This window comes from Pinus tabuliformis, chromosome 5_1 (assembly GCF_031772625.1).
Source record: "Pinus tabuliformis cultivar Carrire ecotype Pingquan chromosome 5_1, CPIR1, whole genome shotgun sequence".
Lineage (NCBI taxonomy): Eukaryota > Viridiplantae > Streptophyta > Pinopsida > Pinales > Pinaceae > Pinus > Pinus tabuliformis.
In genome coordinates, this window is record NC_142305.1 from 628,013,564 (window position 1) to 628,027,576 (window position 14,013).

General features: G+C 36.9%; 1 pseudogene; it reads right to left on the bottom strand.

Moving 5' to 3' along the window:
- Positions 1 to 4,763: 4,763 nt before the first annotated feature.
- LOC149166511 (uncharacterized) lies at positions 4,764 to 5,588 on the bottom strand (annotated as a pseudogene).
- Positions 5,589 to 14,013: the final 8,425 nt, after the last annotated feature.

Here is a 14,013-nt window from a genome sequence, read left to right on the forward strand (position 1 = left end):
AAACATGAAATTTAAAGCATGAACTAGTCAATATTAAACTATTTGACTGTCATGGGTTGTGGCATTTATGACAAGCTACACACAACCATTATTTTGCATAATAAAGTAAAAGTAGTGGCACTTGGACTTGCACACTTTCAGAGTTTATTGCTTTTTGCTTTTCTCTCTAACCTAACATTTTATTTTTGCCTTCATTCTTTAGGGCATCTATTCTAACATTTTCTTTGATATGGACATGTTATCAAGATATTTCCTAACATTTTTTATTCAGTATTATTTTTTTCCATATTCTAGCTTAACATTTTTTGAAAAATATTTTCATTTTCTGAATAATTGAATCTAACGTACCAAAACCAAAAAATGCTACAACATTGGCTCCAACTAGGGACTGCTTTCTCCTGTAGAATGCAGAGAACCTGCAGATCCATGTGCCTTCTCCTCGGGCTATGGAGTCTTTTGCTGTAAAAAATCACACTGACAACTTGAAAAGTAAAAGAAACCAGAGTTTTTACAATGGTAGTAATGAAATCTACTTCAACTTCTCAGTACTGAATGTAATGTTTGAGAAACCTTCCATTTATAGGGTAAGTGGAATATAGCCCCTCAATATTTTGTAGCACAAAAGTGTTGTTTCCCTTCACTTCAGCAATTGCTAAAGGTCCAAACCACAAGTTGTCAAACTTGCCATGTTTTCCCTTTTCTTCTCTCCTGGAATCCCATCTTAGAACTAGGTCACCTTCCTTGAAGTCCCTTTCCCTGGCTCTTCATCTTACTCTTATACCCTTTCAATTTGTATTGAACTTCATCTCTGTTTTCATTTAGTTCAATAATCTGGTTTATTCTCCTTGAAAAATCATCATGGTCATTTGTTGAATCCTACAGGAAATTTAAAACAAGGAAGGCCAAATTGGTAGGGAAGATTACATCTTTCCCATAAACTAACTGGAAGGATATTTTCTAGTAGATCTCTTTGGAGTAATTTTGTTTTCCCATACTGCATAAATTAAATGATTCCCAGCTCTTTTTATGATCTACGAGATTCTTTTTTATTACCTTTACCAGACTTTTATTGGAGAATTTTGCAAGGCCATTACCTTATGGGTAATATGGATTTAAATGATGTAACAGAATATGATATTTCTGGAAAAACTCAATCATTTTAACACTAGAAAAATCTGTTGCATTATTAGTGACAATTTGAGTTGGGCAACCAAATCTAGATAAGATGTTATCTTCAATAAATTTTATTACTTGTAAATCAATAACATTTCTCACTCGAATTGCTTCCACCCATTTAGTGAGGTAGTTTGTTGCAGTGAGGATCCATCTATGCTGATTACTTGAAGTAGGATGAATCTCTCCAATAAAATCTAATCCCCATTGGCTAAAAGGTTTTGAGACTATTGATGGAACCAGTGGAAGAGCTGTTAATTTTTTATTACCAGCAAAAATTTGACAAGGAACACAAATTCTGACCTTTGCTCCTGCTTGTAAGAACAATGTTGGCCAACAAAATCCTCCCCTTAATATCTTATATGATGTTGCCCTCCAGGCATAATATCCTCCACAAAATCGTGTATGAAACTGGTCAATGATTCCTTCAGTTTCTAATTCTGTTAAACATAACAACAAAGTATTTAATGGATCTTTCCAGTACAAATTTACATTTATGATATAGTACTTGACTGCTTTCAGTTTGAGAGTTTTACACTGGCTTTTGGAGAATGATGTTGGACATTCAAAATGAATCAAGAAATTTAAAATGTCTTGGTACCAATTTGACAACAGAAATTTGTCATCAATGCGTAAGGGGCTGATATGATCTGAAGGGAAAGGTTCTTGTGGATTCTTTTCTTCAGGATGAAGGGAAGATTCTTGTTGATTCTCCTCTTCAGGATAAAGGGAAGGTTCTTGTGGATCCTCCTCTTCTGCAAGGACATAAGAATCTTGTTTATTCTTCCCTTGTATCTCTAAAATAGAATTGATTCCAAGCACTTTACAGTTGGTTTCAGCTAGAAGCTTAGCTAATCCTTGGCCTTTTACTAGCTTTGTAGTTTTGATAGTTAGATCAAACTCCAGTATTTGAGTGATCCATCTACCTCTCTTTCCATCAGTGTTTAGTTGAGTTAAAACAATTTTCACAGCACTGTTAGGAACATAAGCAGTAATAGGAGAATGTAGGACATACATCCTGAATGATTTCAGGGCTTGAATAAGGGCATAGGCTTTCTTCTCAATTATGTCATACTTAAGCTCAACATCTCTCATAACCTTGCTGAAAAAGGCTATGGGTTGGTCATGAGAATATTCATTCTTTTGTAGTAGAATGATAGCAAGGGTTGTTTCTGAGGCAAAGGAAAAGATACTGAATGGTTTAGTGTAATCAGGGCTCGCCAAGGTGGGAGCTTCAAAGATAGCTTTCTCGATCTGATAAAAGGCATGCCTAAAATAGATAGTCCATTTAACTTCATGATCCTTTCGAAGCATGCCAGTTATATCTTTTACAATCTTAGCATAATTTGGGATGAATCTCCTAAAAAAATTAATCTTACTTAGAAAAGCTTGAATCTCCTTCTTGTTTCTAGGTAAGGTTAATGTTTCAATGGATGACACACACTTGGCATCAATCACTACTCCTTTTTCTAAAATTATATGGCCCAACAGTTTTCCTTCTTTGATAGCAAACATAGACGTTTAGGATTCAATGATATTCCGAATTTTCTACACCTGTCAAAAACCTTCATCAAGTGCTTTAGATGTTTCTAATCAGATTTAGAAAAAATAGTTATGTCATCAAGATAAATGACTACAAATTTATTTACCTGACCCACAAAAGATACATCCATAGCTCTCTGAAATGTTGCTCCAACATTGGTTAAGCCAAATGGCATTCTAGCATACATGAATGTACCCTGTTATCTCAAAATCAGGCCCTGGAAGGCTGCTGACCAGGAAGAATTCAAGTAACTATTTCAGACCTACTTTAGGTTGAGGCTTAGCCTCCTCAACCTGAGAGGGCTCTCTCTGAATGAATTAATGATTTTTACTTAAGATAAGATGGCTAACTCTTTGTGATATATCTGTAATAAATATGGATGCTGGAAAAACATTAAACAAGTTTCCATTGGGCCTATGGAGTCAACAACACCTCAGTAAACAATGATACTGCCTTTACATAGAAGTCAGGGCATTCAGCATTTGAGTATTCAGAACATAACACATATGGAACCACAGCTCATAAATGCATACAGGAAATCAGAGCACAATCAGTGAATTCTGAGTGATTATACATCTATGCAACTGTAAAAGACATTAAGGAAAGGATAAAATCACACATTCAGAACATAGAAATCCTTCATGAATCCTGAGAAGTAAAGCAACTAGATTATATTACTGAAACTCTGTCTTTACATAAGCCAAAACAATGCTCTGTTATAAAATTTCCCAACCCTCATTACCTTGCTGTTTCAGCTATATATAGAACTCTTATTCTAACTAATTGAGATTCCTCCTCCAGCATGAGGGGAACTCGAAAACTACCTCTAATGACACCTATCAACCATTTAACTAACTAATAAATACAATAAAGTGCTGACTGGAGTTTTCTAAGAGTTCTAAATTAACTATGACTCTAACTCCATATTACATGCTTGATGGCTTTAATTACAATGAACTTCGTTCTTTGACATCTGCTCCCCCTTTAGTTTGGCTGTAATGGATGTTCAAAGCTCCATGTTTGATCTTTAATGCCACATCCTTTCCAATACCCTGAAATATATGAAACTATCCCTGTGTATCTGTCTTTAGTATGCCTTACCATGTCCAGATCCAACGAAGTATATCCTTTATCTTTTAATTACCCCAAAATGGAGCAAACTGCCACGTCTTTGATGTGTTGTCCACCGTTTGCATACGTGAAAGCCAAAACCTTTGCAAACTGTAACTGTTTCACCAATCCTGAAGTGTGATAAATATGAGATATGCTTCCTTTATGACAAGAATCCAAAGTTGGATTCGAATGCATATTATCTCCACGTGTCTTGACCTGGTTAACTGTTAGATAGCTTCAGATGATTCTTTGTATGCTTTTTAGATGTTTCCCTTTCAAAATTCCCGCCTATAATTCAAAACTGCTTGTTTTGCGTTAAAATCATCATCTACAGCAGTTTCGTAGCGCGCTACGAAACTGCTGAGTTTTTTTTTTTTTTTTAAACAGCTTGCTTCTGATTTTGTAAGCCCTTTTAGATGCACCAATTCACCATGAATCCCTGAGCACCTCTTTAGATCCAGACTTGTCAAGTTCACAAAACCAGCTAAGTTCACAAGACCAGCAATCTTTGAGCAGCATTTTTAGGTTTCCCTGTACTACCACTTGCATATAGAAGGAACAGAGGATCTTCTGCATCAATCCATCTAACTTCACATTCGGTCATGTATTTTGGAATTGTATCCTGCCACCAGATGTCTCTTCCTTTCTTTCATGGTGTGTTTTTTATTTAATGCAAACTCATCTGCATATGTCAAACAGACACCTACAGGAACTCCATTTTTAGATGATTCCACCAGCGCAGAGTCTATTTATTTCTTTCAGATTAATGAATTTAGCACCCCGGCGGACAACATTACAAGTTAGCAGTGCTTTAGCTTTGTGGTGTATAATTCGTTGAGCAAGAGACTCTGCTGAAAATCCAGCAAATACAACTGAATGAACAGTACCATCTTCATATCTTCATCTGACTCCTGACCTGAATCATTCTCTCCTTCTACTTCATCTGAAGATTCCTCTCCAAGGATATCTTTCTTAAGGTTTTCATAAGCTTTCTCGTGCTCCAAAAAAAAAAAACTGGATCTGGCTTGAAAATATCGAGGCCAACTTCTTGATCAAGCTCATCTTCTAGGGAAAATTCATGGGTAAACTGATCTTCTTGCTCCACAAGATCCAGTTCTGGACGAATAGCAGGATAACCCTGGAAATTGGCTTTGCGAATTGCAAAGAGTCCTTCAATCGAAAACTGCACTCGTTTGTCAATTTCTCCCTCATGAAGAATACCCCTAAATCGCTCAAAAATTCCATAGAGGCCTTGAGGTGATAGGTCTTGAAGCATGGACCCGCATTCCTTTACAAATCCAACAGCAACCTCAACACTATCGTCTGTAGGATTCTCCAGCAAAACAGTAAGAAGTTCCAAAGCAATGATCTCATGTGCAACTTGCTGGTTCGCTAGGTGAGCTATGAATTTTGTTGCTGCTAGTAACAGAGGCTTGTCATTGCGTTTGAAAGCTCTCTTAAGCTGCAAAATAATTCTTCTCAAAAGGAGATTACCAACTTCTGGAAACTTTGTATTCACCACAGCAACCAAGGCAGCAAAAACATCAGTAAATCCAGGTGATGCCATCTGGGATTTCATACATGACCTACAAAATAGACCTCTTCCCCGGATAAGGTTCTCTGCAAAGAGCTCTGGAATAATGTTTTTAATGTTTGATGCGTTCACTTTGTTTACAAGCCCATTGATACTTTTACGAAGAGCATCCCAAGACATACGCTGATATTCCAAACTGCTTTTATCTTGCAAATCTTTCATCATTTGGGCCAGCTTGAAAGGAGGAACATAAACACCACCACTTCTTCCAAGCGCCTTTTTAGCTTTGCAGATTCAGATGCATGGCTACTTGAACCTTTGTGATATACCGTCCACGTTCCTTTGCATCCCGCCAATTCAACCTCAGTGATTAGTTCTGGACGGATAGATTGTTGAAGCGCACATAACGAAACATTCTTTCCATGACCAGAACAACCTACCAGTTCATAGTTGCTTTGTTTTGCAACACCTGTTGCGTTAAGGTCTGCATTCAATCGCAATCCAGATGTGAAGTCTTTCAATGGACCAACATTAACCAATGAATCTCTTACGGCAAACTACATAACCTCCTGATTTTGAGCCTGCATCCGCCATGTCAATTTCTGCAAGAAGTAATTGCTTTTGCGGAAAAGCACATTTCGTTATATCCTCCGCACTCTTTTTACTTTTCACATTTTCATCTTTCCAAATGATACCAGTGCCAGAAATGAGAAATGCCAGAACCAGCATTGCTACAACCACCACAATTAAGGTAAATCACACATTCTCCAGTACATCCCTTATTGCCCGAGAATTGTCTTCGGTTTTGGATGGAAATCTCGATTTGAATAGTGCAGGCAAGAATCAAATTTGAAGGCTACAGAACACGTGTCAAGACCGACATATAAGACCTTACACATGCTATTCCCGTAAAAAAATTTGCAGAAAATATGACAGCTGGGGTGAGATGTGCTATGGATCAGCACGAATTCCCCATTTCGTAGCGCAGTTAGTGCAAAATCGGTGTTTTCCGCTACGAAATCACCTAAACCAAGGTTTCTGTGCTATGAACTTTGAAATAGGATTGGCATATGGAGCTTAGGTGCGGTGTGAGACCAGTGATGGACTACAACAGAGAATTGACCCCATTTAACATACTAACAAGACTCTTAACAAGACTCTAAAACAAGATGAAAAGACTAGGCCCAAAACTGACACCAACCTTTTGACAAATTTTAAAAAATTGATGTTCAGAATTTAAACTATTTTTTCTTGAGTGATAACATACCCCAGGGTGTAGTAAAGGTTGTTTTCTCTCTGTCTGCTGGATCAATATTTACCTTATTATAGCCTGAAAAACCATCAAGCATAGAAGTATTTGTGCTCTTGAAACCATTTGAAGTAACTGATCCATTTTGGGCAAAGGATAGTTATCTTTTAATGGTACCTTGTTCAAATTTCTATAGTCCACACAAAGTCTAATTTATCCATTCTTCTTTCTAACAAGAACTAGGCATCTAGGCATATAAGAGGTAGAATGATCTAGGCATCTAGCATTTTCTTAATTTCCTTTTCTACAGTTGGTAGAAGAGCTGGATTGATCCTCCTAAGTTTCTGTTGATAAGGAACTGCTTCTGGCTTTAAAGGAATCTTATGTTGTATTAATGAAGTATCATAGGTTTTTAGATCAGCATAGGTCCATGCAAAAACATCCTTATAATTTTGAAGTAACTTAAGATATTGAGCTTTGATCTCAGGATCTAGAGATGCACAGATTTTGATGTTTTTAATATCATCATTTGTTCCAATATTAATTTCTTCTATATCATCTTGTGAAGAAATGGATTGAGGGTTTCTAAGGACATCATTTTGATCAAACAATTTTTCTAAAGGAATGAGGCCTTTGGGAATAAAATTGTTAGACAATTGAATAATGTCATGATCAACAATTTTTGAATTGAAATTTGAAGTATCATTTTCATTTTCATTTTCATTTATTTCTGTTCTATCTTCATCAATTTGCAGAACTAAAAAGTCATTTATAACCTGCATAAAAGATTTCAAATGTTCATCATCTTCAAATATCTGCCAGTGTTTTAGATTATCTGGGATGGATGGTCTGTACTTGACTTGTATTTGATAGAGTACATTGGTCTGATTAGGGATTTTAAATGAACTAGCAGAAACAGCTAAGGCATCTGCATGAATATTCTGATTTCTTGGAATATAAGTCAAATTAAAAGCATCAAAGAAGTTTTCAACTATGTTGGGTCCCTATAATACTAGTGATTACCCCATTACTATTGTAGTTATACCCCTTATTTATATTGTTGTGCCCATATTACCCCCATGTTGTTATTTCTGTGCCCCATAGAATCCCTCTATTGTTATTTTTGTGGCTTTATATTATTATTGTTAGGTCGGCTGGATTATATTGTGACTCCTTAGACCCCTATATATAGAAAGGAGGTTTTGTCATTTGTATCATGAAAGAATTGTTCATTTATGTAATGTAAAGGAGGTTGCCCCCTCGAAGAGGCTGAATTCTAAGGCGTTGATCTATCTTTTCTATCTTTTCTTGAGTTGGTTTCATAACATTTGGTATCAGAGCTTTGGATTCTAGGGTTTCGCTGCTCCAAACAGGTCATCGTGGAATTTTCGCTATAACTTTTTTTCTGTGATGTTTTAGAAGTCGCAAAAAAAAACCCATTTGAGAAGAAATTGTGCTGAACCTTGGGTCCGAATTTCAGAGCTTTTCGCACGATATTTGTAGAGATATGATCTGAGGAAGTTGGTCTTTTTGCAGACTCCTGAATTACATTCAAAACAGGTGACCTGGGGAAAATCGTCATAACTTTCTCTCTGGGGATCGGATTGAAATTTCGTAAGAAGGTACAGAAAGAGGACGGACTGTAGTTTCTTTTATGTGTGTTTCAGATTCAAAGGTTGAAACAGTGACTCGTGGCACGTCGTACAAGTTCGCTCTACTGAAATAGTCTAAAAACAAGTCACTGTGGGAGATTTCACATAACTCTTCCTTGGAGAATCCAATTTGGGTCAGACTTGTGGCATTGGAAAGAGGACACAAAAGGCTACTACAGGTCACAATTTCAGAACTAGATGATCCGAAATTACAGAGATACATCAGATTCAATATCAGGCTTCTATAAAGTGAAAAAAGGTGTGTAGTTTTTTTTAAATTTTTGTGTAAGCTTGGTTTAACGAAATTCAAAGGGCATAGTAAAGCATTATTATCGGTAACTGATGCCCCGAGGAAAGAAAATGCAAACACCTAGTAAGGAACCTGAAAGCTCTAGCATGACTCATGAAGAAGAGGAAGAAATGCTACATGATATATCAAAATTACAAGAACAAGTGCAACAAATGTCACGCTCACAAAAGCTAATAGAAGCTAAGATAAGTGGCGTGGAATCTAAGATAAATGGCGTGGAATCTAAGATAAATTGTGTGGAATCTAAGATAAATGGCGTGGAATCTAAGATAAATGGGATGGAAGCTAAGATGGATGATTTGAAGACAGATGAGGACAGATTTGAAGACAGACATGGAAGATTTGAAGACAGATTTGACAAATTTTCTACAAGAAATACTTACTAATGGTGAAAAGATTGTAAAGGAAACTCATGATGTGAACAAAAGTAATGTTAATCATGATTCCATAGATGCTAATGTTGGATCGAAGACCCACCATATTCCAAAAATCGATATGAGGAAGTTTGATGGCAAGGATCCCGCCACATGGATATTACAGATGGAGCAGTTCTTCGATCTCAATAATGTGCAAAACACACAAAAGGTACGTATGGAAACTGTATATTTGGAACCAAATCAGTTTGTATGGTATCAATGGCTTTGATCTCGTAAAAAATTTATCACTTGGGCAATTTTTACGGAAGAATTGATAGCACATTATGAAGATACAAAAAGCAACACTTTTTTTAGCCAATTGATAAGTCTCAAACAAAAGGGTTCAATAATGGAGCACATTGAGGAGTTCCAAAAATTGAACATAAGGGTAAAAGATATTCCAGAGGAGCATAGGATTGATGTGTTCATAGGGTCTTTAAAGGATAATATCCAACATGATGTTCGCCTTTGGGAACCTGATTCATTAGAGAAGGCATTCAGGTTAGCAAGAAAAATGGAAAGCAAAATTATGGCAACCAGGAAGCATACCACTCACAACTATAAAGACGGAAGTGTTGTTGCCCCTAGTCTTCCACAACCTATAAGGTTGACACCACAACAATTGGAAGAAAAAAGAGCAAAAGGGCTTTGTTACAGTTGTGATAGCAAATACACTAAAGGTCATAAGTGTGCTGAGAAGAAATTATTCTACATAGATTGTGAAGAGGAAGAAGAAAAGGAGCAAGAAAGGTCAAAAGAAGAAGATATACTCCAGGAACAAAGCCTAGATGAAGAACAAATAAATCCGACCATATCTTGTAATGCATTGGCGGGAATTACCACTCCTCAAACCATCAAGATAGAAGGACAAATCAAGAAGAAAAAGGTAATAGTGTTGATTGATTCAGGAAGCACCCACAATTTTATTCATTGTAGGGTAGCAAAAGAATTGAATTGCTTCCTATATCCAGCACCAGAGTGTCAAGTGATGATTGCAAATGGAGGAACAATAAATTGCTCTGGAAAGTGCCATAATATCAAGCTATCCATGGGAGAATATGTATTGACTAGCCCAATGCTTTCCATTCCAATGGGAGGTGCTGATGTTGTACTAGGAGTCCAATGGCTACAATCCTTGGGTACAATAGCTTTTAATTTTCAAGAACTTTTCATCAAATTTTCTACGGAAGGAAAGGAAGTTGAATTAAGGGGTATTGCAGGGAAACCAGGAAAGATAATCAGCTCTAATGGTATGACAAAGCTTCTAAAAAAGGAGCAAAGAGGTGTAATTGCACAATTATGTTCGCTAGATGTTTCCACATCGGAATCATCTATTTCTCCAGATCTCCAAAAAGTCCTGGACAATCATTCCAAGGTATTTGAGACTCCCAAAGGTCTCCCACCTATGCGTGATCATGATCATGCTATTCATCTGATTCCAGGAAGTGTTCCTCCAAACATCAGGCCGTACAGATATCCCTATGTCCAAAAAAGTGAAATTGAACGTATGGTTGCAGAAATGCTAGAGGCTGGTATAATTCAACCAAGTCAAAGTTCTTTCTCTGCTCCAGTAGTATTGGTGCACAAGAAGGATGGATCATGGCGCATGTGTCTGGATTATAGGGAGCTCAACAAGCTCACTATTAAAGATAAGTTCCCCATTCCTGTCATTGATGAATTACTGGATGAATTGCATGGATCAATTTACTTCACCAAGTTGGATCTTCGTTCGGGATATCATCAAATCAGAATGAAGATTGAAGACATTCCGAAAACGGCATTTAGAACTCATGAGGGTCATTATGAATTTTTGGTCATGCCTTTTGGCCTTACCAATGCACCTTCAACATTTCAAGGTTTGATGAATTCAATTTTCAAACCATTCCTTAGAAAATTTGTGTTAGTATTTTTTGATGATATACTAATCTACAACAAGTCTTGGAAGGATCATGTTGAACATGTTGACAGGGTGCTACAACTATTGGAGGAGAAACAATTATATGCAAAAAGATCCAAATGTTTCTTTGGAGTCCAGGAGGTGGAATATTTGGGTCATATTGTATCTCATGAAGGAGTTAAGGTAGACCCTAGCAAAATTAAAGCCATTAAGGAATGGAAAATCCCCACATCCATAAAGCATCTGCGAGGATTTCTTGGGTTGACAGGGTATTATCGCAAGTTTGTTAAGAATTATGGGAGAATAGCAGCACCTCTAACAACATTATTGAAGAAAGATGCATTTTCATGGACTCCGAAAGCAACAAAGGCCTTTGAACATCTTAAAGAGGCAATGTGCCAAGCACCGGTCTTAGCTACACCGGACTTCACAAAAACCTTTATTGTGGAATGTGATGCTTCAGGAAATGGAATTGGTGTTGTTCTAATGCAAGATGAAAGACCCATTGCTTTTGAAAGTTGTCCAATCAAGGGAAAGTTTTTAAGCAAAGCTATTTATGAGAAGGAAATGTTGGCAATACTCCATGCACTTAAGAAATGGCGACCCTACCTAATGGGAAGACACTTCAAGGTAAAAACGGATCATGATAGCCTTAAATACTTTTTAGAACAAAGATTATCCTCTGAAGAGCAACAAAAGTGGGTCACAAAGATGTTGGGTTATGACTTTGAAATCATCTACAAAAAAGGGAAGCAAAATGTGGTGGCAGATGCACTCTCAAGAAAGGATGAGGATGTGGAAGCATTGTTGTGCGCCATTTCTATTATCCAACCAGATTGGATAAACGAAGCAAGGGAGGAATGGAAGAATGATGAAGAAGTGTGGGCACTTATTCGAAAGCTACAACAAGATTCCAGTACGTCTGATACATTTAGCTGGCAAAATGATTCATTATGGTACAAAGATCGCTTATACCTCTGTAAGAATTCCCAGCTAAAACAAAAGATTCTTATGGAATTGCACACTTCTCCCTTAGGAGGGCACTCGGGATTTTTAAAAACTTACCACAGGGTTAAGAAGGAATTTTTTTGGGATGGCCTTAAATCAAATATTCAAAAGTTTGTGGTGGAATGTTTGGTTTGCCAACAAAATAAAGTTGAAACAATTAAGACACCGGGTCTATTACAACCTTTATCCATTCCAAGCCAACGTTGGGAGGAGGTTTCAATGGATTTTATCACAGGTTTACCCAAGTCTGAGGGAAAGAGTGTCATCATGGTGGTAGTTGACAGACTTACCAAGTATGCACACTTTTGTGCATTATCACATCCATTTAAAGCCAGTACAGTTTCTACTGCATTTATGGAAACAATTCAAAAGCTACATGGAAACCCAAAGATTATTATAAGTGACAGAGATCCCATTTTCACTGGAAATTTTTGGACAGAATTATTTTCTTGTCTTGGTACTCAGTTAGCTCATAGCTCATCTTATCATCCTCAATCTGATGGGAAAACTGAGATAGTAAACAAATGTTTGGAAGTATATCTTCGTTGCTTTGTATCTGATAAACAGACATAATGGGTCAAATGGTTGCCTCTGGTTGAATGGTGGTATAACACTTCCTTCCATACAGCAACAAAAATGACCCCATTTATGGCACTTTATGGGTATCAACCACCATCCATCACATCATATTTAAGAGAAAATTCTAAGGTTCAGGCAGTGGAACATCACATCGAACATCAACAACAAGTCCTCCAACTCTTAAAGGATAACCTCGTGTTGGCACAAAATAGAATGAAACAACAGGTAGATCAACATCACAATGAAAGAAGTTTTGATGTAGGTGATTGGGTATTCCTACGGCTACAACCATATAAGCAAATGTCCCTAAAGCAAGCTAAGAAGGATAATAAATTATCACCAAAGTATTATGGTCCGTACAAGGTGTTGCAAAAGATTGGTACTATGGCATACAAATTGGAGCTTCCTGCAGCTTCTCGATTGCACCCAGTTTTCCATGTTTCATGTTTAATGAAGGTTATAGGCGACAAGCTCCCAGTGCAAACAATATTTCCAGAACTTGATGAGGAAGGACAAATTATATTGGAACCGGAAGCAGTCACAGAAACAAGAACTCGACAGCTACGAAATCGAGCAATTCTAGAGTATCTTATCAAGTGGAAGAACTTATCCGCTGAAGATTCCACATGGGAGGATGAGAATTTTATGCAGAAGTATCCAGAACTACTCAAGCATTGAGGACAACACATTTTTGAAGTAGAGGGGCATGTTGGGTCCCTATAATACTAGTGATTACCCCATTACTATTGTAGTTATACCCCTTATTTATATTGTTGTGCCCATATTACCCCATGTTGTTATTTCTGTGCCCCATAGAATCCCTCTATTGTTATTTTTGTGGCTTTATATTATTATTGTTAGGTCGGCTGGATTATATTGTGACTCCTTAGACTCCTATATATAGAAAGGAGGTTTTGTCATTTGTATCATGAAAGAATTGTTCATTTATGTAATGTAAAGGAGGTTGCCCCCTCGAAGAGGCTGAATTCTAAGGCATTGATCTATCTTTTCTATCTTTTCTTGAGCTGGTTTCATAACAAACTGAATCCCAAACTTCATTTTGATAAGACCTAAGTCTAGGATGCTTAGTCTAACAAATATTTCTCACTCGTTTGACAATAAGTTCTGAATCAGTAAAAACACTTAAGTTTTCAACTTTTAAGCTTTTGGCTAATTGCAATCCTAAAAGGAAATATTCATATTCAGCCACATTATTGGTAACTTCGAAGTTGAGTTTGCATGATTGGGTGATATTTTATTTTTCTGGTGAAATTAAAACTACCCCAGCTCCTGCCCCATCTTTTGTACAATAACCATAAAAATATAATTTCCATACATCAGTTTGATTTGGTATAGGACTTTCAATTACATCTTCTATTTTAACTTGAGTTTCATGTTTTTGGTTTGAAGAGAGTTGAAAGCAACCAAAATCTTGATCAATTGCATAAATGTGATGGTTCCTTGGCTGGTCAGTTTTGCAAACAGTGTGCACAAATCTTACTTCTCTATATAACCTTATTTTTTCTCCCCCATAAACTG